Here is an 8,542-nt window from a genome sequence, read left to right as displayed (position 1 = left end):
GAACAATTCATTTTAAAGCAGGGATCAAAATTTAGCAAATATATATAGATGCCTTAGTATGTCAGGCATTATGCTAAGTCCTAGCCTCACGGTGCTTACTTTCTAGAGTATTTTGATATAGAAATAAGGAGATATAAACAAGAGAAAGAAGAGTAAGGAAAAATTAAATACAAACACCTGCGGTCAGAGTGGGAACCAAGAACCAAATGAGTCCGGCATGAAAAACCCCTCACGCTGTTTCACGAAAATTTTCCAAATTACTTTAAGTCACAGACAATTGAAAACCTGCTGATTTTCATTAAGGAAGAATAAGATTTAGTTTCAAAAATGATTGTTTCATGTGTTTCTTTACCTGAAGGAAGCCTTCAGCCAAACAGAAACATCGCGAACGGAGCGCACGGCTTCAGAAACCCTCTGGTAGTTCCCATTCCTTTCTCTGATTGGTTCCTCCCCGGACAGGAAGTCCCGCCCCCCCTCCCCGGCGGAAAGGCTGGAGACCGAATTCAGGTGGAGACGGAACTCTGCCGGAGACTGGAGTTTGTGAGGTACAGCAGTTAAGAGTGGCCTAATTGTGGTTATAGCCTCCTGCTAAGTTTATGAGCTTTTTAATTTTTCAAATAACTAGTCTGGTTATGGTAACAACTTTACTACCCTGATGGTACCTGTGGAGCCTTTTTAGAGGTTTAAAGGAAGAAGAAAAAGACTGCCTCCTTCCAGGCAGCCACCTTAGTGCGTGGGTCAGACCCGTGGAGCTGGCTGGTGGCACGGGGAGGACAGGGTTTGGGGGCAGAACTCTTGTAACTAGATGGGTGAAATACCCCTATTAACTTGCTGTTGTGACAACACTATTTGGAAGGAGTTTGTTTTATATGATATTAAAGCAGTATGGCCAGACTTTAGCTGACTAGTAACAAAGTAGCTGGAGTAGCCCCAAAGTAAACACATTAGCTTTACTAAAAAAGACTGGAACATTTACCTACAAATACCCTCTTCAGTTAAGCGCTTCCTGAGGAGGACACAGAGGTCTGTTTATTTTTCCAACAACAAAGCATCAGACATCTTTGCTTGGGAAAAATCTTTGAATATTTGACTACTTTAATTTTTTTTTTTTTAATTGGGGATTGAAGAAAGACTTAAGCTCAACTCAGTTACACCCCTTGTTCGCCTTTGTAATTACTGCCAAGAGAGAAACTAAGTTGCTTCTAGCTCTTAGGCTGCTTGGGGAGCAGGGCGGGCTGATGTTAGAGTCCCCTTGAGATAATGATTCTTCTGGGTCAGTCAGAAGAAACAGTCTGCAACAATGGCAATCCCCAGGGTGACACTTCTCGAGGGGGCCTAGATTCAGCTGTCAGTCACCTTCAGCCCAGAGCCATCAAATCCATTTACACAAAAGCTGGTTATCACAAACCTTTTGAAAAGCTAAGTAAAGAGGAGATTTACCCATCCTTGAATCTTCATTCTTTTTTCTTTGATTCCCTCATTTCCCCTATCTTTCCTTCCCCCCCCCCCCCCAGTACCTCTGGGAACTTCTGGGATTTTCCCCCTTCTTTTGTTTCACCCTAGATCTTACACTATTGTTATCTTAAAGCTTCAGCTTAAGCTTGAATATAACTCTCAAGACATACAGAAATAAATAACCATACTCTTGTATGAAAATTTTAAATTCTGATAAGTATTTTTGTCTCAAAAGGATAGGATTTTCTGGGGGTGAGAAAGAATTGTTTAATGTTATAATGTTGAGAAAAGATCTGAGTATTTTAAGTATTTCAGCATATGTTTGGCTATGCATGTACATTTGTACATCCCTTCCTATTGTATACATACCTTTTTATTTTTGTAATTTTTACACTAAAGAGACTATAATATAAAAGCTTGAATCAGTTTGCAACTGAAATGATCCTCAACAACCTATACAAATATGAAAAATTATTTCATTGTGTAAATATAACTGAATTTCAATTATAACAGTTCTTTCTGTGAATTCTATAACTTTGTAATTATAAGGAACTGATTTCCTTTCACTAAGAAAAGGAGACATTCTGGTCATGCTCTAGAAATTCTGATTTTCTCTGTGTAATGGTATTATTATGCACATTTAATTTAACAAATTGAAAGAGTCTTAATTAGTGAAAAGTATAAATAAAATACTACATTAAAATGTAAGTTTATTTCGTTGATGTATGATTGCTAGAATTAGACTAACAAACTATTTTCTAGTATAATGCCTTAAGGGAGCATTTGTAATCGTAATTAGTTTGTCAGTTATAAGAAATTTTAGTGTCACGACTGTGGATAGAAGCCACATAGCAAATAGCCTAGGCTTGGTAGAGATATGAGGCCTGGTAAGAAGATCAGGCCAAGGAAAATCCATACTTAGAGCCAAAAGACACTTTATAAAGAACAAGATAGGACTTCCCTGGTGGCGCAGTGGTTGAGAGTACGCCTGCCGATGCAGGGGACACGGGTTTGTGCGTGCCCCGATCCGGGAAGATCCCACATGCCGCGGAGCGGGTTGGCCCGTGAGCCATGGCCGCTGAGCCTGCGCGTCCAGAGCCTGTGCTCCGCAAAGGGAGAAGCCACAACAGTGAGAGGCCCGCGTTCCGCAAAAAAAAAAAAAGAAAAAAAAAGAACAAGATAGTTCACATGCAGTGGCAAGCTATGTCACTAAGGCCAGTACTAACTACTATTCCAGTTGCATATGATATAGCCCAAGCTAGTTCAGCCTTGATCTCCTAGTTACTACCAAAAAGGTACCAAATATTCCACTGAAAAATAATTGGGTGTTTCATTTATTCATTCAACATATTTCTTGAGCATTTACTACTACTTGCCAAGATATAATAGTGAAAGGATCTTAAGTAACTTACCATGTAGTGGAAGGAACCAGAACTAAGTGGGTTTTTGAGGATGATCAAAAATAAACTGTTGTCAAGTGAACATTGAAGTCTTACTTGTAAAATTAATTTGCCCATTCAGACTATATAACAATGTTCACTGTGTCCTAGGAACATTGTTAGAATTTAAGGACATAAAAATCAATAAAATAGGGACTGTATCCCAAGATAGGGTCCTACTTCACTAACTTAGTATAGGCGACTGTTATCTCTTCAGGAACCCAGGCCTGCATGGTTTGGATCTTGCTGATCTCTTAGACCTCTTTTTAGGTGCTCCATTTCCCTCACATCACATTCTAAACACATATGAGTTTTGGGGGTTTTGTTATTTGCTCTCTGCTATTGAAACATGTCATCTCTTTTTCTCTTCAGGGCCTTTGGGATGATTGTGGTTCAAGTTTATAAAATTTTATTATATAGTTCACCTCTGTACTTACTATGAGGAAAGTAGAGGTATTAGCTTTTATGGGTGGATGTTACCTCTAGTGGGAAATTTTGATCTCTTAATCCACTGGCTTCTGATAACATTGTATATTAAATGCATGAAATAAACTCTTCATACTGTCACTCATCTGTTTGATAGGTTTTACTAGTTGACTTTTTCCTGTGCCAGTATCATTACCACAATTGTGTACCTCAGTACAGATTATACAATTGTGAAACATTACTTTGTTGTCTAAATATTATTGAAATTCAAATATAACAGTTCTTTCTGTGAGTGCTGTAACTTTGTAATTAGAAGGAAGTGATTTCTTTTCACCAAGAAAAAGAGAATGGTCATGCTCTAGAAATTCTGATCATCTCTATGTAATCTCTAGATTGTATAGTGTTCATTTCCTGAGGCTGTTCTGACAAATTACCACAAATCAGGTAGCTTAAAACAACAGAAATTTATCCTCTCACAGTTCTGGAGGCTAGAAGCCTGAAATCAAGGTCAGCCATGCCCCTCTATAGGCTCTGGGGGAAAATCCGTTCCATGCCTTCCACCTAACTTTTTGTGGTTGCCTTTAATCCTTGACATTCCTTGATTTGTAGCCTTATCACTCTAATCTTTGCTTCTGTCCTGTTGCCTCCTCCTCTTTTGTCATGTGTCTCTCCTCTGTGTGTTTCTTTTAAGGACACATTATGGATTTAGGACCCACCTAGATAATCCAGATGGTCTTCTCAAGAACCTTATCTTAATTACATTTGTAGATATCTTTTTCCAAATATAGTAACATTTAGAGTTTCTAGGAATTTGATGTGGACATATCTTTGGGACATATCCTAGAGTTTCTAGGAATTTGATGTGGACATATCATAAACATATATTTAACCCAATATGTATGGGAATTTATTCATTTGATATTTCTTATTTTTCTTATGTTTTCATTTTGAAAACAAATTATTCATGATGCCTTAATACAGTTTGAATGACTAATATATATATTCAACACTTAGCTTAAAAACTGTATTTAGGGCTTCCCTGGTGGCACAGTGGTTGAGAGTCCGCCTGCCGATGCAGGGGACACGGGTTCGTGCCCCGGTCCGGGAAGATCCCACATGCCGTGGAGCGGCTGGGCCCGTGAGCCATGGCCGCCGAGACTGCACGTCCAGAGCCTGTGCTCCGCAACGGGAGAGGCCACAGCAGTGAGAGGCCCGCGTACCGCAAAAATATATATATATATATATTTAATCTGTCAGATTTTATGATTAGGAATTTCTATAAAATTTTGATGACCTGGTTCTAGGACTATAAGAATTTCACTGAGGAAAATATTTGGTTCATATTGGGTATAGGAAATCATATGTCCTTTGTCGGCTCATTTTCATAATCTAAGAGGAAGAGGCCAAGGTAATGACTATCAGAATCAACCATATGGTACAATCATTTGTTTGAAGCGCATTGACAAAGAATTAATGGTTTAATAGGAGAAAAATACATTAGAGAAACATATAAATTTCAGTTAACAATAATTGGGGAAATTAGCAAGATGAGCGTCCATTATGGTTGTTTATGTATATATTTTTTAATTTCTTATACTTACGAGGTAGCCTTACTTATAAAAGATTAGAAGGACAAATGTGCTTTTTATTGTACACATATATAAAAATCATTGATAGAGGACTTCCCTGGTGGCACAGTGATTAAGAATCCACCTGCCAATGCAGGGGACATTATGTGGTTTAATCCCTCGTCCGGGAAGATCCCACATGCTGCAGCCACTAAGCCCGTGCGCCACAACTGCTGAGCCTGTGCTCTAGAGCCTGTGTGCCACAACTGCTGAGCCCGCACGCCACAACTACTGAAGCCCACGCGCCTAGAGCCCATGTTCCACAACAAGAGGAGCCACCACAATGAGAAGCCCGCGCACCGCAACAAAGAGCAACACCCACTCACTGCAACTAGAGAAAGTCGACGTGCAGCAACAAAGACCCAACGCGGCAAAAAAAAAAAAAATTATGATAATCATTGATAGAAATAGACCCTAGTGTTTGTTAGCTGAAATACTGACAGATTACAGCTGAGCTGATTGTTTCCAAGGATTACATTTTCTCTCTTTTTTTAAATTATATTTAGCCAAGATTATCTTCTTTTGGAAACGTACTTGGAAGTTAGGAATTAGCCTGAAGAAAGAACATTAGGGAAGGAAACAATGGTTTAGAGAATGATACTTTGAGAAAAGGAAAATAACATTAGAAACAAAAATATAATGGAATTCAAAACAGCTATATTATATATGAAAAAATGTATAAAATACTAGAAAAACAGTACTTAAATGGAAAAAATTCACAATCAAATGCACTGTTTTGTTTGATTGGAAAATAAAAGACAATTTGTATTTTTAACTGAACTCTGTAGAAGGTTATGGTCATCTCAACATGAAACATAGTATCAAAGCCATGACAGTCTACAGTTTACACAGACCTTTTCGTGGATTAGCTAGGAGCTATTCGACCTAGCCAGAGAGTTTTTGTGTCTCAGATTTTCATTTTTACAATGGAAGACTATCTATCATCGTGATTTTTGTGTTGATAATGAAAATAAGTGATTGATATTTCCATCTGGTAGCAAACCAGGCACTTAGGGAGGCATATTAACTATATCACAGCAGTAGCAATTCACCAAATCAGACTTAAGTTGCCTGGAATAGTTTTTCTTTCCCTGACCTCCAACCCTCGAATATTTGAGTTATTAATTTACTGGCAAGGAATAATCAAGTCATAGCCGAACAATGTAAGGGAATTCTGGGAAATGGATTGAGTTGAGAAAGATTTTCTGTTTAACAAGGATTGCTCATTATAGATTATTCTTCAAAGGAAAAACAGATGATAGAGTTAGAAACTGATGAGATCAGAAAAGGAAAATAGAAGATTATGTATATGGTGTGTGTGTGTGGGGGGGGGGTGTTGAGAATCCTTGACACAGGAGTGAGCAAAAACACAGGGATATGTTGGAATCTATTTTGCACCCTCAGCTATATTATCTCAATCTATTCTTTATAATCATTTCCAACTCTGTTTTTCTCACACACCAACAGGATTTACTCAATGTCATTTCCAGAAGTAACACCTCAAGAAACATTTTCAGAAACAGTTTGTCAATTCCAGGATACTGATACTTTTAGCAGCCAGAAAAGAATTTCTGAAAATCATTTCAAAGACCAAGGTTTCTGAAAATACCATGAGCCCTTTTTTTTCCCCCAAACAAATTGTATACAGTGTACACACATTAAAGAAAATTGGTAAAATGAAGCCTAGAGACTAGAAAGCATCAGTGTTTCACCATTTATGTTTGGATGTATCTGACTTTTGTCTAAAAATCTTGATTTTTCTTTCAGTTATTTTTGGAACAATTAAGCTGTATTGAGATTCTTTTGTAGATGACAAGGTTTTATTTGGAAAGCTAGAATAAAGGTTTTCTTTTACAAAAATTTATTTACTTGGCCAGTGAAATCCACTCCCTCCAAGATTTGCTTTTACTTTTTAAAATATTTGTTCCTAGGTTCTTAAAAATCTAGAAAGTAAAATAAACTCCTTGTGGAATATAGTTTACATGGATTTTTTTTTTCAGTGAAAGGGTGGTACTTATTCCATTTTAAAAGAATCAAATATATTACAAATGAGGGAATCTGCTTTTTATTGAATGTATCAGTATATATAAACATATTTATATAGGTATGTGTGTTATTGTCTTTATTCCCTTATTTCCAAGGAGAGATGTATATAATGTATAGTTAAATCATTCAGACCATAATTATAGCCCATGAGTATGGAAAAATCATGAAAAATCTGTTGGCTTAAATTGAAAGTAAAACTCAGGTCTGAGATCTTAACCATTTAAAACCTTGAAATCTCATAAATAAAGCATCGTTGAGCCTGGTCCCATCTTTCATAACAGCTCTCCAGAGAAAATCCTAAAAGCCAGGGCACTCTAAGATGAGCTGTGGATGATTCAGTAGGTGGCACAATTTTCACTGAGTCAGTACTGAACTGATGCCCCAGCATGGTATGAGGGGGCACTGCACTGCTGGAGGTGTCGTCTAATGGATGAGGGTAAAACCAAGGTCTTGACCACCAGCAGTTATTAAAAATCCCATGGCACTTTTCAAAAGAGTAAAGATGATGTTAAACCCTGTGTCCTGGCTAATTTCCAAATTGGGCAATTATATTCTGCCTACTTAAAATTTCTCTGTAATTTTAGTTGGATAATATATTCCTCATCTTCTGTCCTATGCTTTTGCTATTTCCAGTTTAGAGGTGGATGCATTTCTGTGGTGAGGGAAGTGTTGCTTCTTTGCAAGGTCTGAGATCAGGGGATGAAAGGTACAACATACATCTATCAGAACAGGTGCCATATTAGTTTGTTTCTCTTGTGATTAGGCTGACTGTAAGAAAATTGTCAAATAAGTGTCTTTAAATATAGCCTCGTCAGGTAGTCAGAGGTGCTATGCTTGCAAAGGTTTCCAAGATGGGTGTTTTAATTCTATTAAGTTGTGACTAAGAAATGAGGCTTCTCTTGAAGTGAATATATTATGTAAATAGTAACAATTTAAGCATAAAATTATAGACATTTAATAGGAATAATTAAATTTTCCAACATTTGCCTAGCAAGGCCTATCATATAGTCACCTAAAACATTAGTTACCATATCATTTTTCACTTATAATGTATTAGAATTTTGTCCAAATCAGTAGTTGCTAAGAGAGAAGGTCACTGTTGGAGAACAAATGGAAAGTATTTCTTAAAAAATAAAAATAATAAAATAATTGTTGGTTAGCATGCCCTGGATTTTGGGAAAACCTGTAGAAAACATTCCTAAGGAAAAGACCAATAGTGGCACTGTGTAAGGCCAGACCCACACTTCCTGTGTTTCCAGCTTCACACAATACTCTGGGATCAGCCCCATAGGAAAAAACGTACATTAGGAATTTAGTGTCATAGATGGTAACATTTACATTTATCTTGACTATTTAGACGCTTGGCTAGAAAATGATAAAAACTATCAACAACTCATTTTTCTCAAGCACTAAGTATTTTTCTGCAAAGGCAAAAAAGATCAATCTAATCTCTTAGCCTTCAGTACTTTCATATATTACCTTTTTTTAACAGAATCTTTCCAAGTCTTATTTTGTAACCTCAAATGTTTCTATTTCTAACAATTAATG

General features: G+C 37.1%; 1 long non-coding RNA gene across 1 annotated transcript in view; it reads left to right on the top strand.

Annotated features, from left to right (window-relative positions):
- Positions 1-509: 509 nt before the first annotated feature.
- The window catches only part of LOC137226592 (uncharacterized), a 135,828-nt gene continuing 127,795 nt past the window's right edge, over positions 510-8,542 (top strand). Inside the window, exon 1 of the long non-coding RNA XR_010944416.1 lies at positions 510-545. This is a non-coding gene — a long non-coding RNA (uncharacterized lncRNA). The remainder of the gene's footprint in view (positions 546-8,542) is intronic.

This window comes from Pseudorca crassidens, chromosome 6 (assembly GCF_039906515.1).
Source record: "Pseudorca crassidens isolate mPseCra1 chromosome 6, mPseCra1.hap1, whole genome shotgun sequence".
Lineage (NCBI taxonomy): Eukaryota > Metazoa > Chordata > Mammalia > Artiodactyla > Delphinidae > Pseudorca > Pseudorca crassidens.
The sequence above is the reverse complement of the archived record's forward strand: the minus strand, read 5'-3'. Positions and strand labels throughout refer to the sequence as shown.